The sequence below is a fragment of the Microcebus murinus genome, chromosome 3, assembly GCF_040939455.1.
Source record: "Microcebus murinus isolate Inina chromosome 3, M.murinus_Inina_mat1.0, whole genome shotgun sequence".
Classification (NCBI taxonomy): Eukaryota; Metazoa; Chordata; class Mammalia; order Primates; family Cheirogaleidae; genus Microcebus; species Microcebus murinus.
In genome coordinates this window covers 52,482,698-52,500,750 of record NC_134106.1, presented here as the reverse complement: position 1 = coordinate 52,500,750, position 18,053 = coordinate 52,482,698, and the positions used below count along the sequence as shown (strand labels likewise).

General features: G+C 37.9%; 1 long non-coding RNA gene across 1 annotated transcript; it reads right to left on the bottom strand.

Moving 5' to 3' along the window:
- Positions 1-14,923: 14,923 nt before the first annotated feature.
- On the bottom strand, positions 14,924-15,623 carry LOC142869964 (uncharacterized). Its single transcript, XR_012918493.1, has 2 exons — positions 15,436-15,623; positions 14,924-15,345 (listed from the first exon to the last, which is right to left on the bottom strand). It is a non-coding gene; the product is annotated as an uncharacterized LOC142869964 (long non-coding RNA).
- Positions 15,624-18,053: the final 2,430 nt, after the last annotated feature.

Genomic DNA, 18,053 nt, shown 5'->3' with positions numbered 1-18,053 from the left:
CTCTGAATAAGACCCATAAGCGTTTTTCTTTGAAACTATAATTCACTACTTTCTTTCCCCTAATCTTGGCTAAGTGATTCCAAAAATATTTGGTCATAGCCTATAAAATGGTAGTTGTTGTCCTTATCCTGAATAGTTTTACTGTAGAACAATCATTTGTTAAATAAAACATTTTGTAAGATATTTCTGTTTTATATTATATTTAATATAAATAAATTATATTTTTCTTTTCTTTCCTGTAGCCTCTTAAAGATTATTTTAATACAGTACTCAGGTTTATTATTTATTCTTTTATAAGTATACATTTCTTTTAAGAGTTCTTTGATAAAATTTTTTTTTGAAACAGAGTCTTGCTCTATTGCCCCAGCTAGAATGCAGTGGCCTCATAATAGCTTACTGCAACCTCAAATTCCTGGGCTCAGGTGATCCTCCTGCCTCAGCCTCCCAAGTATCTGGGACTACAGGCACATGCCACCATGTCCAGCTAATTTTTTCTATTTTTAGTATACAGAGTCTTGTTCTTGCTCAGACTGGTCTTGAACTCTTGACCTCAAGCAATCCTCCCACCTCAGCCTCCCAGAGTGCTAGGATTTCAGCCGTGAGCCACCGTGCCTGGCCTGTTGGATAAATTTTATGTCATACTTTTAGGTCTCAATCTTTACCTTCCATTGATGATCTTCATCTTATCTTCTGGGAAGACACCCCTCTTCTATATTTACAAATCGTCTTTCTTTAGCACAATTTGCTATTTATCTTGGACAGGTGGAATTTGAAGCTTGATCTCTAGTAGTTGCATTTTCTCCCATTTCAGAGTGTATGCTTCATCCATACTTTATATCTTCAGTGCTATTGTAGTCCTCTTTATGTCCCATTTTTATTTTTATTTTTTGCATGCATACCAGCTTGTCTCAGTCTTTGTATGTTTTAAATGCTCACATTCCTTCTATGGCCAAATGATGCCATGAAAACTGTAATTGCATAGGACCATTTTTATGACCCCACTACGTGTCTGATTTGGCCTATATTTTCTTGTGAGCAGTTCCACACACCACAACACCATAAAGATATACAATCACATGAAGCCTTAACTGTCTCCCTTCTTTCCTCATTTACTCGTGGAGAGTGGGGATTCCATTCACATGCCCATGTGTTATAACATCCTCCTGGATTTCAGCAGCTTATCTGTCACTTCTTTGCTCTTCATAGTTTTAAAAAGAAAATCATCATTGGTCCAAGCAATAGACTTTTCTTATTCTAAACAGAACACATACTTGCTATCACCTTCCTTTGGTATCTTATCCTTTCTCTTAGCCCCCTTTCTTTGCTTACCCTGTACCATGTGATGATATGTCTGAATTCTTTAGATTACAAGCTCTTTTGAAGACAAAACCCAGATTGTATTCATTTTTGCTACCTTCCATATCCTCCCACAACCATAGCATCCAATACTCAGTACAGTACATCATGTTATAATGTTTCAGCAAAATATTTGTTAAATAAGATTTTTTAAATATTTGTTTCTTTTAAGTTCATCAGTTAGCTACTTCTCACTTGTTGCCATAGCACTGGAACTTTTGTGTCTTACTTTCTTCTATTTTGTAAGCCTTCCTAATAGTATTTCTGCACAGCTACATTAGTGTGGGTGCAGAGTTGTCTTGTGGGATGATGAAAATGTCTGGGAACTAGTTAGAGGTGATAGTTGCACAACATAGAGAATATACTAAATGCCACTGAATTGTACGTTTTAAAACGGTTAATGGGGCCAGGTGTGGTGGTTCATGCCTGTAATCCTAGCAGTTTTATAAGGCCAGGCAGGAGGATCTCTTGAGGCCAGGAGTTTGAGACCAGCCTGGGCAATAGCAAGACCTAGTCTCTAGAAAAAATTTAAAATGTATCCAAGCACAGTGGTGCAAGCCTATAGCCCCAGCTACTGCAGATGCTGAGGCAGGAGGATCACTTGAGCCCAAGAGTTTGAGGTTTGCAGTGAACTATGATCCTGCAACTAGACTGTAGCCTGGGCAACAGAGTGAGACCCTGTCTCAAAAATAAAATAAAATAATATAAAATGGTTAATGGATTAATTAATGGTATGTGAAGTTTACCTCAATTTTAAAAACTGCATTTCTATGAGTTAGTAATACAAAAAACCTCCTGTTTATAAACAGTCTCATTCTTGACCTTTAAAATACTTCTAGTACTTTTCTTTCATGAACTTTGCTATTTCACCTTTCTCCCACACACCACTGAAAACAACAGTGAAGAGTGAGTCCAAGGCTACTGTTTAAAGGTTTTGTGGAACTCAGTAGTGAGGCCTTCAACATTTAGTCACAGTTTATTTTTTAACTATAATCCTTATGTTTTTAGCTATGAAAGATAATAAATCATTATCTTTTCAAACTCTTAACTATACTCTCCTCTTAATGCCCATTCTTTCTCTTTCCTTTTCTCAGTACATTTTCTTGCTCTTGAATAGAACTTTGCCTTACCATGTCTGTCTGCTGGAGACTTTATAAAGAAGACAGTACTTCTAGAGAAAGTCATTCATTAAGGGAGTGCTTGTCCCTGATACAGACCAAATTACTCCTTTCTATTTTCATGGAAAGGGGTAGCAAATTAGCCTTCAAAAACAGAAGGCAAAACATTTTTCTCCCTGTTGGTCTCTGAATTTAGGCAACTTTAGTTTAGATCCTGGTTCTATCACATACTGGCTTGTGTGATCTTGGGTCAGTCATGTGGCAAATCAATTTCTTAATTGGGATTGATTGGGATTAACAATAGTACCTACTTACTAAAGTCCTTGTGAAGATTGAATGAGATAATTTATATAAATGTCCCTTAGGGGCATTCATACACATGCATATGTATGAGTATCTCTGTGCACACTTAGTTTTTTTCTCATTCTCCCCTAACATTTGAAGCTACTCCTTACCTTCTTGACTACAAACATTGAGCTACTTGTTCTCCCTGCCTGGGAGAATAGTTCTTTCTCCCATCGCCACTGTGCTAAATGTTAGTCAAGGAAGCACCAGATGGAAAAGTGAGCATGGACCATATTCGATAAATTTCAACCTTATAAGAAAATAACACAGGAGTAGTGTCGGCACAGAAAGAAAAAGCAACCTTCATGTAAAAAAATTTGTAATTCCTCTGTATGATCTTTATTATTGACTGCTAAATTTTACTCATTTCACAAAGTAGCATAAGAAACCTAATGTTTGTGAAGAAATTTGGTTAAAACTGCTGTATCCTTTTAGTCTAGGGAAATGGAAGCCTTGAACTATAGATGAAAGTTATTCTGCCTATTGAATCAGAAAACAGAAGGCTGAGTTGCACAATATTTCTGATTTGTTTTTAGCATGAAAGTGAAATCACCTGATTTACTATCACGAGGCAGCAGGGTTCAGAGAAAGAGGTCTGAAGTAGGGATTAAAATACTCAGGTCCTGAACCTAACACTAACTGGGTGACCTTTAGCAGGCTACTTTTCCTAGCTGAGTCTATTTTTTACCTGAAAATTGTAAGCACTGAATCTATGCTCCCTCATTTTACTTAAGTAATTTTTTACTTAAGAACTCCTTTTCGCAGAACAACTTCGCTCCCCAGGAATTTTTAAAATATTTTATCATTTTGTGTGCTGTATTATGAAATGGTTTTAGGTTAAAAAAATTTTTAGATCAGTATTTTAATAAAAAATATCTTATAATTTTAATTAAAACATTACTATATAATCAGAATCCTTTATTTCCTTTTGTGACAACACTGGGTTAGAAAACACAGAATTATATTCTCTCCAACTCAATGTTTTATTCAGAACATATTTTTTTCAAAGGAAAATGTTACTTAGTACAATATGGCACTATGATTGATTTTCTCTTGGATCATCATACTGAAGAGAATATCATGAGTTTGGATAATATGGAGTGGACTCTTTGAGGGGGATATAATGAAGTCTTGTTCAAAAGTCATACAAAGTATGTCAGTATATATTCTTACAAAATACTGATTAAGGGTTTTTTTTTTTGCTAGACATATACAATTCTTAATGCTAGTTCTAAACAGAGATGGGATGAATAGTTAGATGGAGAATGAATTTATTATAACTTCCAAAGTATTATCAGTTTGTGTTCAAGAGACTGTATACATATATATTTTCTTAACATTTTGGTTACATTTTATTCTTTGCTTCTCCCTAGCAAGGGTTAGAGGTATGCCCTTCCCCTCCACAATGCTCTCCACATCCCTCAGAATTCTACAGGGTGCTTTCCAGCAAGCACGAATGGTGCTTGCTGGAAAGCACCCTGTAGAATTTAGGGAGAATCTGTCTGTGAGTGGCATAGGAGCAGAGCACTGAGTGTAAGAATGCTAAGGCGAAGTCACAAGGCCCACGTTCAAGTCTTGGTACCCAATTTGTAGTGGAATAACTGAGCAAATCGCTTAGCTTTGAACTTATCTGTAAATGAGGATAATTATATATCTACTTCCTAGGGTTTTTGTGGGACTTAAATAAAATTAAGTATATGATATTACTTTGAAAAAGCATCATATGAGCATTTGTTGTTACCATGTAGTATGTGGCAGAACTAGGGACAGATGACGCTTCTTAGGGCTCAAAATTTAAGGAGGCCCTCACTCAGGATCATGCAAGTACAAAGTCAGCCTTGAGAGTGAGTGCCTCCTTAAATTTAGAACCCAGACTCCTCACTCCTCTCACTCTCCCCCAGGCCCTGATGTTTGGCCAAGCCAGTTCCAGATGTGGATCCAGTTTTTTAAAGACTATTTTTTACTCACGTACAACTTAGTAGGGCAGGAGAAAATTTTCCTTCTAGTTTCCAAAAACTATAATGCTGCAGCTTGGATGAAATAATCTTTCCCCCCCTCCCTTCTTTCCTTCCTTCCCTCCTTCCTCTCTCTTTCTTTCCTTCTTATCTTTCTATCTTCCTTCCTTTCTATTCCCTTATTATGCCACTTATATCTTTATGCATAGTTAAATATTACAAGATACATTTATTTTATCTTCAGATATTCTCCTGGAGGTAGTGTTTCATTATGATGTATTGCTAAATAATACCATGTCTGTGTTATTATTATCTGAAATTCATAGTACCAAAGGGAAGGTCTTTTACCTTCAGCTTCTTTAAATTGCTTGCTTTCAAGGTGGAAGCAATTTACCTGCCAAGTAAAAAGTTTATCATTCAAAAAAATTCCAGAGAAGAATGGGTAGGAAAACAGTTCTTCCAGGCTCAGAACCAGTATTCTAGGAAAAAAATAAGTTGCCCCTCTGCACAAACAGATTTTTCAGAAACTGTTCACATGCTCACATGTGTCTGGTGAAGACAGTCTTTTCAGGCTAATAGTTCAGTGACACATTTCTCATCGAGATTTTTAAACAAGAGAGGCTAGTGTTACTGGTTACAGTTTTAGAGCTTTCTAAAACTACTTGCTAGTAAAGTTTTAAATATGTTTCCCACTTTCCCATCTGGGTTTCTTCAAGCTACTATTAAAAATTTGACCCACTCTTAAATTTTGCCTCATAATACCCCATAGGTGTCTTCTAAATGTTTGCAAATTCTCACATTTTTATATTTATCGCTCATGTTCCCATAAGCATTGGTATTATTTTACTTAATGATATTTTGAAGCTAAATATGTCACAGAGAAACTGTGATTTGAAAAAAAAAGATATGAAAATATAGTCAGGCTCAATGACTAGTAAAATCTGTAGACGAAGGAGAACTGGTGAATAGAGGGATTCCTCAGAAAATGTGACCAACAGTGTGAGATTGATGAGATTCTTTTGAAGAGTGCATTTTTTGCTCTTTAGTAGTTAGGAAGAAGAAGAAAAAAAAGGCCTAAGACCATTTTTAAGTCTATTAGTTTAATGGAAAGTTAGAACATAGAGGAAATGTGGTATTTTAGCCTATTTCTTCTTTTCTGTTGTGAAAAGTAGACAGTTTATGGGCAAGAATTACAGCATAGCAATGAACAACTACATACATCAAGCTAACTGCATCATTCAGGTATTTTTCCTCCATTACTCAGCATTCTGTATTTTTGGGTTTTTAATCTCTCTCTTATAGAAATGTCTCAAATTGAGCAGGACATAACAAGCTATGTGGTAGATGTGTAAATTAATAATTAAAGATGAAGGAATTTCAAATTCAAACATAGATAGCAAATTGTTGAAATACCACACAAATTTTCCAGAAGTTTAAAATGGACACTGTCCTGGATATTGAAGTTACAGGAGATTTTTTTCTCCTCTTTTTATGTTTCTGAACTTTGCCAGATTTTCTTAGTGAGCACACTTACTTTTATAATCAAATAAACAAACAATATAAGAGTAGGGAAAAATAAGAATGTTATAATTTATGTTTCCTCAGCTTTGTTGGAGGTGTGCTGGGATCTCAGTGGTGAGTCAAACCAGCATTGGGTGGGGCTGCTCACCACCTTCAAGTTGGGCGTTGGAAAACTTGGGTACTGTCCAAACTGGCATTAATATGCTTTCACACATCCATCATTCAGCAACTATTTATAGACTGCCAACTTTGTGCAAAGCATTGTGTAAGGGTCTAGGCAGCCAACGACAAACTTCAATGTGGAGCTTCTGTTCTGGGAGATTTCTTTAGTTAGCATTACGATAATTTCTGCAAAGAAACAATAAGATTCTAAGAGAGTTTATAATAGCTGAACCTGACCAGGTCAAAGGGCGGGGCAACTGTGGAAGGCAGATTTGAGGAGGTGACATATGCTTTGAAATCTGAGGGGTGAGCAAGAGTTAGGCAAGCATGAGGGTCCAGGAAAGGGAACATTCTAAGTAGAAGGAATGGGTTACCAGAAGGCCCAGAAATAGGAAAAAGCCTGATGAGGTCAAGAAACTGGAATGTCATTGTGGCTGGAGCTGGGAAAGTGAGGGAGTTACTGGTTGTGAGGTTTTTAAATTTATTTACATTTTACAAAAACAAAACAAAACACCCTGGGATGGGCACAGTGGCTCATGCCTGTAGTCCCACCACTTTGGGAGTCCAAGGCAGGAAGATGGCCTGAACCCACAAGTTCAAGGTTGTCCCAGTGAGCTAGGCTCACACCACTGCTTTCCAGCCTAGGCAACAGAGGGAGACCCTGTCCAAAGCAAGACAGAAAACCCCACTGTGACTGCTCTATGGAGTGTGGACTAGAGGAAGCGCAGGGACAGCCTTGCAGTGGTCCAGGTGGGAGAGAATGGTGGTCTGTGTGACAGCTGGGGCATCAGGCTTGAGGCATAATAGACAAGTTCCAGACATAGCAAAGGAGGTAGAATTAACAGGTATTGCTGCCTGGTTGGTTATAGAAGATAGGAAGTTGTCAAGACTGACTCCCTTCAGCTAGCTTATACAAACAGCCAGGACACCGCCCCTCATGAAGCCCCTCCTAAGTGGGCAGATCAGGAACACTCATTGTCATTATATACGTTTGCAAACAAATAAATCAAGGAATCCAATGGAAGCTCCATTTATGCTGTCATGCTAATTCTCCTTGACTGTGTATCTGAATCAATGTTTGAATTATGCGAACAGTGATTGTCAATATATGTTCTGCCTTGTATAAGGAAGCCTGTTAAAGAACTCTTGTTTGCTTCAGGGTTTTCTGTTCAAATGTCCCTATTAGCACTTGAAATGTCAGATGAGATATTACTTCACTATTGACATTTCAGGCTCCAAGTTAATGACTGTCTGTCAGGTATGGCAGCATACTCACAGAACAGTTAACTGTTTCTGACTAGGGGGAATTCAGCTTAAAAATGTATAAGGTAATTTAGATGTTCTATTCTTGACATTCTTTTCAGGGGGTTGTGTTAATATTTAGTTTCTCATCCTGATGATTTTATTTGCCCTCTGAATTGATTCTGTTTAACTGTTTTATAAATGACTGCCATCCCTCGCAGCAGTTCCCAAAGAACAGTACAGCATGTATATTCAGAGGTCTCAGGAATGCTGTTTGTGTTCAAGCACTCAGCTTTATTTTTTCAGAAATCACCTCAACTTAGGGGTCAATGAAAAGACATACATTGAACTTATGATATTGTCTTCTATGTAGGAAAAAATCAATGGGGAGGGAAAGTAGAAATTTGGCACAGCACTGGGTAAGCCACGGCAGCTATTTCATCTTGGTTAAAATCCTACATGCTAAAAAATTAGCTAGGGACTCTGCCTTGAGAATGGGCCAAAAAAAAAAAAAAAAAAAGAATTAAAGATAGCATATTTCAATTCTATTCAGCCTTTTTTAAGCTAGGGTTTTATTTTGAGTTTTTGTTTTGTTTTGTTTTTTAGTAATGGTACAAATAGTATAAAAGATTCAAAATACCAAAAAAGAAAAAAAAGGTAAATTACCCTTCCACCCCATAAGCAACCACTATTAATACTCTTGAGTATCTAGATATTTTCTGTGCATATATAAGTAGAAATAGATTATTTTATGCAAATATTATTAGTATAATATAGATAACATTACATACCTTGCTCTTTTTGCTTAGAAAATATATCTTGAAGATCTTTCATATCAATACATATTAAATCTATCTTTTAAGCTGATTTCTAATTGAGTTACATTGTATTCTATGGAATATTAATTCTTTAGCATTTTATTCTCTTGTGACCTAATATATGGTAAACTTTTGTAAATATTCCACTGCAAATATGCTCAGAAAGAATGTGTACTCTCTATCTGTTGGGAGCATGTTCTCGTTTTCTTTCCCTCCCTCCACATATACCCCACCATGTCTATTAAATCAAGCTTGTTAATGGTATTGAATAAATCTTCTATATCTGACCTATTTTTGGTCACCTTATCTATCAGATTCTGATGAAGTTATGTGAAAAATTTCTTACTATGATTGCTGTGCCAGTTATTCTCCATTTATCTCATCAGGTCCATTCTTGGCCCTTCTCTGCTGTACCCTTTTGTCCTCTGGTTTCCAGTTAGGTTTGGTTGATAGGTTTGGCACCAGCAGATCAGAGGGCAGGCGGAAAAAGAGGTGAGGGGATTTAATCTCTCATTTCCATTGCTCTTCCCCCTGCCTCACTTTTCCTCCCTGCCCCACCAGGTTCTGGCTGCCATCCTCTCTGGCTGTAACTCACTCTGGGAAGCCCCTCCCCCACAGACCGAGGGCTCTGACTCCAGTAGTACTGTCCCCTCCCCTGTTTTGTCATGCCTGAGGGAGTAGTGGCTTGCCACTGCTACTAGATCTTTGGGGCCTCACCAGCCCATCTTGTTCCTTCAACCCTGTGTACAACTCTGTAAATAGTCCATTCATTAAATTCTCAGTTAACCTCCTGAGCATGACGTCTATTTTCTTGTTAAGATCCTGACTAAATTTTTTATTTCTTCTTATAATTCAGTCAGTTTATATCTTATAAATTACAGTGCTATATTGTCAAGTGTATATATGATTATTATTGATGTATTTCCTTGGTAGATTGTTCCTTTTGCACATTGTTTTAAAAATATTATTTTGTCTAATAATAACTGATAAACCAGTCCTCTTTTTGTATTTAACTGATATCATTTTTTCTTTTCACCTCTTATTTTTAACCTTTCTGTATTGTTTTGTTTTGAAGTATGTATCTGTCTGAAAGTTTACAATTTGATTGTTTAATTCAATCTGATAAAATAATAAGTGAGTCTTATCCATCCACATTTATTATGATTACTGATATATTTGAGCCTTTTTTCTGCCATCTTACTTTGAGTTCAGTTTACCCACTCTTCTAGTTTGGACATAGGTTATATTTTTGTTCTTTGTTCTAATATGCTTCACTATGACTTTCCCTGAAGTGTGAAGTTGTTTAAAATCTCTATCCTCCTCCCTGAAAAGAAATGGACTTCAGCACATTTTAACTCCACATTGAACACCTATCCCCATCTTTCTTATCATAATAGAGAATGCCAGATGAAGAGGTACATATGGCAAGGTATGGGGTGAGGGGCATGGAGCCTCTGTGTCTTCTCTAGGTATACCATCCTCCTAGTACCTCCATATGTTCACAACCCAAAAACTCATCAAATCTCATCATTCAAAAAATTGGTATAGCCGGACGCGGTGGCGCGCGCCTGTAGTCCCAGCTACTCGGGAGGCTGAGATGGGAGGATCGCTTGAGCCCAGGAGTTCTGGGTTGCAGTGCGCTATGCCGATCGGGTGTCCGCACTAAGTTCGGCATCAATATGGTGACCTCCCGGGAGCGGGGGACCACCAGGTTGCCTAAGGAGGGGTGAACCGGCCCAGGTCGGAAACGGAGCAGGTCAAAACTCCCGTGCTGATCAGTAGTGGGATCACGCCTGTGAATAGCCACTGCACTCCAGCCTGGGCAACATAGCGAGACCCCGTCTCTAAAAAAAAAGAAAAAAAAAAATTTTTGTATAGAGTTCAATCTCCAGCCATCCCTACCTCTCTTCCTAGTTTCTGGAGGTTAGTGGTTGGGCCTGAAAGTTCTAACCCTATAATCATCTAATCATTTTCTGGTCTTTCTGATGACTGGCTTCACCCTGAGGCTGTCTAGGGACCCCACTATAAGTCACCTCACTAACATGAATTCAGGTAGTATTGAAAGGGGCTTATGGTGACTAACACTGCTATCACTCAGGAATTTCAAGGGTTTTAGGAGCTCTGTGAAAGCAACCCAGGGTGGCACAAAGATGAAATATATTTCTTACTATACTACAGTATCAAAATAGGTTTCTTCATCATAGTCAATGATTATAATGCATCTGCCAACATGTTTTATCAGTTCTGTGATCACAGCGCAATATCCTAGTCGTGCAGTGATGTGGAGATCCTGCAAATCTAGTCCCTGAACAAGCTGGTGGTTGGTCAAGTCCTTGCTGCAAGGCTATGCCTGTTTGCTATTGCCTTCTGAAGCAGGCAGCTTCATACAAGCTGTGACCCCAGACAGCAACAAGTATGGCAACTTCACGGGTGGAAGAGCTTCATTCCTGCCCTGGTTTCCTGCCCTGGTCCTTGCCTTGAATCCTGAACAACTCTGCCCGTGTTGCATCTAGAGTGACTATTTTGTGTTTCTAGCCCATTTCTGGAATGTGGAAATGTTTATCATATATTGAAGTACAACTGTATATTCATAATGTTCTTTTTTTACATTTTATCTGTTATTGCCATGGGTTGTTCCAGGGTCCCTCAACGTATAAATTTACACTGCTTTCTTAACTGCAAATTAAATCCCAAAATTTTTGTTGGATATAGCAGAGAACACTCACAAAAATGTATCATCTCTCTCTTTTAGAGCTTGTAATTTCCTAAGTGAGATAAAACTTACATATGTACATGAAACAATTTTCAAACTATAAGAAAGAATAATATTCAAGTGTCAAAATATGTGATGTTTTCCACAGATGTAAAAACAAAGGAGAGCTCCAGAATAATAGTTGGAGTGGCTGGGGATGACTGTTTTGTTGCTCTCAGTTTATTTGGAGGGAAAAGGGAGCAGGAAGATAATTATATAATACATGTGTTAACACCCAGGCTGGCACATACACCCATACATATGAAAGAACATTTCATTAATATTATATGTTATAACTGGTCCTCTTGAAGGAGCTCAAGAGAATATCTAAATACCTTTAAAAGACATAATTCATAATGTCTGTCAATTCATGAGTGGATAATTAAAATTTGGTATATGCTCACAATGGAATACTACTCAATTCTAAGAAATGACAGTGAGCTAGCACCGTTTATGCTATCCTGGGTTAAGCTTAAGCCCATTATCCAAAGTGAGGCGACACAAGATCAAGAAAATGGGCTCCACATCTACTCACCATCAAATTGATACTGACTGATTAAAACTATGGTGCTCAAATGGTGATAGTGCCCACCAGGGTTTGGGGGAGGGGGAAATACACATCTTAGGGTTGTGGCCAGCATTGTAGGGGGGAGAGGGAATACCTCTAACCATTCATAGGGAAAGGCAAAGATATACAATGTAACCCAAAGGTCAAAAAAACCCCACAAACTTTTATCAGGTGGTGGGTAGGTAGATGGGAGGGGGGAGGAGGAGAAGAATTTATATTTACAAAATAGGTGCTATGTGCATCACCTGGGGGTAGGACACCCTTGATGTTTTGGTAAGGTGTGGGGGGGCGGTGGGGGGAGGACTGGCAGGGGCAATATATGTAACCCTAACAATATTTGTACCCTCATAGTATGATAAAATAAAAGTAAAAAAATATAAATAATTCATTTACTTTTAACCTTCTCTAATATATTTGTTCAATTAATTGGTAGACCCTTCTTATCTGCTGAGAATGTTACAAGTAGGAGCTGCCCACACTGTTAATCTTACTTAATTATTTAGAAAACCAAAAAACAAGATGATTATTTTGGTTACGAACAACTGACTCAGACTGATAATTTTCTCTTATTTTCAGGTGTTTAGCATACTGTCCTAATAAGGTTAGAGCAAAACAAATAATATTAGGTTCAAACAATATAATAAGCTCTTTGGAAAAGGTTTCAGATCTTCTAATCTTTGGGGTGGCAGTGATATACCCACCCTAGCCCCTTACCTGGACTGATCTGGGTCCACCCAATTGTGGGCTCTGGTACAGTGACTTTTCCTTCAGTGGGGGGCAGTAGACAGTTATCTGAGTGAATTGGTCTGATTTAAGAGGTTGCAGATTCAGGTGTGGGAATGGAGTTACTACTGGGTCATGCTGAATCTGGACCTCAACCAACTAGAAGTGAGCACACTGTTCCCTGAACTCATAATTTTATCTCTACTCCTCTGGTGGAATTTTAAAGATAACTGTATATTTAAAGATAAATAGAGACTGAGACCTTACATTCTAACTTTAGAGTAACTACTCAGTGGTTTCGGTATTGATAAATTTATCAATTGAAGCCTGATTGATATACAAGAGTAACTCGTAAATTTTTAGCACAGTTCCACAGTTTATAGCCCCTCTAGTCTATAAATCCCTTGGGGAAATCAAGGAATCATGCCAGATTCATTTTTGTATCCTTCAAAAACTTCAGCAGAATGCTAAAGTGGCACAAAGAAAGAACTTAATAAATATGTATCTGACTATGTGAGGGCCATATAAGTAGGCCAACACAAAGTGATCCTGTCAAACCTGTACGACATTTCTTTCTCTTCAGCCTAATCTCTTTCTATTTATGTCACAACTTCTTTTCTGCTTCTCATTGTAATAATAACAATATTATTGTAAGTGGCACAGAGAAGATAATTATCACATCTAAGGACATGCAGCTAATAAGAGACAGAACAAAGATTTGAACCCAGACAGTTTGACTCTAGTTTTCATGCTTTTAACCACTATCCTATTCTTGGTATTTTATTGACACGTGGGAGCTCAAAAAACACCCATCTTCTTGCTGTTAGTCTTCATCTCCCTTCTTTTGTGAGGAGAATTCCAGTACTATTATCCACTGCTCGATTACTGTAGGATAATGCTTCTTTCTTTTCTGCTGACAGCCAAGCCAGAATTCTTTTAGAAAGTGTGGGCATACCTGATCACCTATGGAGAAATAGTCATAGGTACATTCACAAAACTAATGAGCTAAGATTAGAATGAGCATCTAAAGGAATCCTCATCAGAAAACATGAAGAATCACTGTTTTGATTCTGTCACTGTCAGTTGCTTTTGAAAAAAAGGGGAAGTGACTTGTTATTTTCCCGGGTAAGGCTTTATCAGGATTTTTTTTAATCTTATGAGAATACCAGACCATATTCCTGACCTCGTCTCTAACCTCATGACTTTTAGCTATCAGTGCTAATGAAAATGAGAAGGGGTAGCAATAATCTAAAATGACAAATTACCCAGATATTGTATTTTGTGACTTTGAAATGTAATCAGAGACTCCACTTACTTGTCACCAGCAGTCTTGACTTGAATGATAACAATTTGAAGCTTCATTGCATAGCAGAAGGGAAAAGGCCATAGACAATTCACTCAATAACTGAGGGTTTAAAATATAATATATAAAATAGAAACATATGCTTAATTTTAATAACATTAATACTTTTAAATTGTGATTTTAAAATAAAGCATGTTTGGTTATATACTAGATATTTTTATTTCATTAAAAGGAGGCTTCAAGTATGTTCAAAACCATTCAACAAATATTGGGTACCTACTATGTGTCAGGCACTATTCTTGGTTCTCGGGATACATCAGTGAGCAAAATAAAGATCCCAACCTGTAGAGACCGAGACCTTACATTCTAACTTTAGAGAAACTACTCAGTGGTTTGGGTATTGATAAATTTATCAGTTGAAGCCTGATTGATATATAAGAGTAATTCGTATATTTTTAGCACAGTTCCAAATTACCAGGCACTTTTTTTCTCAAGAGTTCAATCAAGTAAATTGAGTTAAATGCAACAGAATGGCATTCCTTGGGACAATTTGAACCTAGACTTGGGAGATTTTGTCATCACCCCAGAGATCTTTAAGAAGCCAAGTTAGTCAGAACTGTGTCTTTAAATCTTTTTATTACCAAGAACTTTTTACTTTTATATGCCATGTTTTGAAAATTTTAACACTTTAAGCAAATCACACTTACTAAATGATAATAGATTTGCTTTCCTCTGTATCTGCCATTTCTGCTACTACTGTGGGAACAAGAAATACCCCAGCAACCAGGCATTCAGGTGGGACACAGACCTCAAGAATAGATGTGAGCAGAAGCATAATCCTGCTTATTACCCTGATACTTATGTCTGATCTGCCACACCTTGAACCATTGTTGAAGTGCGCGAGCACACACACACACACACACATATGGGGGAGAGGGTGGTGCTACAAAGATAGTGGTGTTAAAAGTCATATGGGGCTTTTAAAATACCTCTGGAATGAGAATCACGGTCTAATCAGTGTATTAGTCTCCTAGGGCTGCTGTAACAAATGACTATAAACTTGGTGGCTTAAAACAACAAAAATTTATTTTTTTTACAGTTCTGGAAGCCAGATGTATGAAATCAAGATATAGGCAGGACCATGCTTTCTCCAAAGGCTCTGGAGAAGAACCTTTTCTTGCCTCTTTCAGCTTCTGGTGGCTCCAAGTGTTACTTGGCTTGTGGCTGCATAACTCCAGTCTCTGCCTCTAGCTTCACATGGACTTCTCCTATCCATCTGTATTTTCTTTTCTTCTGTGTTTTATAAGGACACTTGTCATTGGATTTAGGATTCACCCAGATAATCCAGGGTGATTTTTATCTCAATATCCTTAAGTTAATTACATCTGCAAAGACTCTTTTTCCAAATAAAGTCACATTCACAAGTTCTGGGGGTTTTCACGTGAACATATCTTTTAGGTGGCTACTATTCAACCTATTACACTTGAGTAGGCAAAAAAAAAAAATCAAAGCTAAAAGTCATTAAAATTTTAAAATTTTTAAAAATTCCCCCTCCTCTCCAACATCCCATACCTTGTTCTTGTCTGCTATATCTGGCCGGCAATATCTGCCTGCTGTGTCAGCTCCCAACTGAATGTGGCCACTGGACTTGGCTCTGCGATTTGGCTCCTCATCTTTGTTCTCATCATGGGTTAATTCCTGGAATAGTTCTTGGTATATCCCTGCGTGAATGTCTTTAATTGGCTCTGCAGTCCATTCATGATGCCACCTTCCATGCTCAGCATGATCATGATTTATGCCCTCTGGTCTTGTTACCAACAGGATACACCCATAGTGTCTCAGTTGGCCAAGTCCTGGTACATAAGGGCATGACCCAGTGAGCTCCAAAGGGTGCTCCAAATGGCCTGGGTTGAGCTAGAAAGCACTGTGTCCCCAGAGTTGTCCCTATAAAGCCACATAACACTGTATTCCCTTGTAGCAATAGGAAGCAAGTGTTTGCCGAAGCCTTCATATTCCGTTACTTCCTTTTATCCTGAAGTTTGTTTTACCTCCAAGGGACTGTTTTTAAGTGCTTAGGACTTACATTATCCTATTAAAAATTGGTTTTTAGATATGGCTTGACATAGACCCATCTTGTTTCTTTCTTGTCTAGATTCTGCATGCCATTTTCTTTCTTTCTTTCTTTCTGTCTTTCTGTCTTTCTTTCTGTCTTTCTGTCTTTCTGTCTTTCCATCTTTCTGTCTTTCTGTCTTTCTCCCTAGGCAATGATGCTCTTTTTTCTTCCTTACAATGAACCAATTATAATTTTTCATTTGAAAATAAATTTTATCATATATTATTTCCTGTTTACCAGGTCATTCATTTTTCTAAATAACTCAAGATCTCACTTAGAATTTTGTTAGCAGCTCCAAAGTATGATGCACTATGATTTTCCTTGAAGGTGAAAAGTAAAAAGTATAGGACCAAGTTCATCCTTTGGCCTGAGGCTTTTATACTAGAATCCTAAAAATTGAGTATATCATATGACTTTTAGTGATTTACATCCTGACCTTTTCTTCCACCAAAGAGGTATCCAGAGACTTCATATGTCAATCACCACAACCTCTGAGCCTTATGGACACAGAAAAGCAATAAAGGCAAATGCCATAAAAATCACTTGTTATTCAAATATTCAGATATAAGCTCACAGTCTTGTTTTTGCATGGTTGCTTTATTTTTAAAAAGGCATCTCATAACTACGGAAGTATGGAGATGTCAATTTTGTCAAAACATCAAATTACTACCAGAATGACATTAGAAGGTTTTTTTTTGCTGAGTGCTTGCATGAATATTATCATAATATATTTTATTTTATTTTTTTCATTGTTAATAAAAACGTTTACTTTGCATTTTATACAGAACAGCCTGAAATCTGCATCATGACTTGAGAGTTATTTAGAGGTTTACAGGGTGTCCATTTCAATAGTGTGGTTCTGGGGTTTGGGGACCCTCCCACACACACAGGCAGGAGTTCTGAGGGAAGAAGGGGGCACAGCAGGAATATATCTCAATCCTTTCTCAAAGAAAAGGAAGTAGAGCATTCTGAGTCTCAGAAAACCTGTGCAAATGGGGCTTCTAAAACAAATACTGTACTGTGAGCTCTTGGGGAAGGAGCAGGAAAAAGACATTGATAAATAAGGGGGCATTTTCTTGAAGCAGGTAATGAGGAAGGAGGCTTATTATTTTAGTTTCCTCAGCCTCAGGACCTGATATTCAAAGGAGACCATTTGAATCATTTCCCAGTTCAAAAGGAGGTGCCAGTACCCTTGAACCAGACCATGAAGATATCATACTTGTCATTCCTGAGTCCCTGTTCTATGCCTCACAGCATATTAAAAGGAGTGGGGAGAAGGTCAGAGGGTAGTGGCTTGTCTTCTGTGGAAGTAAAAAGCTTAGTTCACATTAGGCACTGATAAAACCCAATGGCTGGGAAAGACCACAGCTCAGACAGACCTGCTGGAAGATGTCTCTAGTTGGGACCAAGAGGAGAAGGTTCAGAGCATCCTCAGCTTGAGGCACAGCAGATATAGAAAGTCTGGAAGGAGGTAAGTGTTAAAGTAGTGAGAAGCAGAATACTCTCAGACCTTAGTTTTAATGGGATAATTAAAAGAAAATCAAATCAAACCCTGGGTGCCAGTCACAGCAAATGCTGTGCCTTTATGGTCACCTGGTAGCATAAGAACATTACAAAAGCATCTCCAGCTAACAATAGGTCTTGCTAGGAGGTGTTTTTGTGCATGGGAGAGGGCCAAGGGGCTTGGGACAGCTGATAATCCAACATAATTCCTATAGAAACAGAAAGGGTAGAGTCCTGGGTTGCTGACCTATTAAGGGCTTAGTAGAATAGAAGCAAAGGCTTCTAAATGACTGCAAATTCTCTGCAACCAGCTTTGACCCAGGGAAAGAGGAGTCAGATTCTTACTCTAGAGAAGGTGTGTGTGGGGGTGGTGGGACATAACCCATATCATATACATTAGTCTGGTCACCCTAAGTTTGATGGGTAACTCACACCAGGCAGGGGAAGGAAGCTGGTTACGGAAGACCTCAAATGTATTATCAGTGCCTCAGACACAATTTAATCTTAAGTATTTAAAGGTTTCCTGAAATAAAACAAGAGTATAACTTATTTTAAACTTAATCACTTTTTGGTA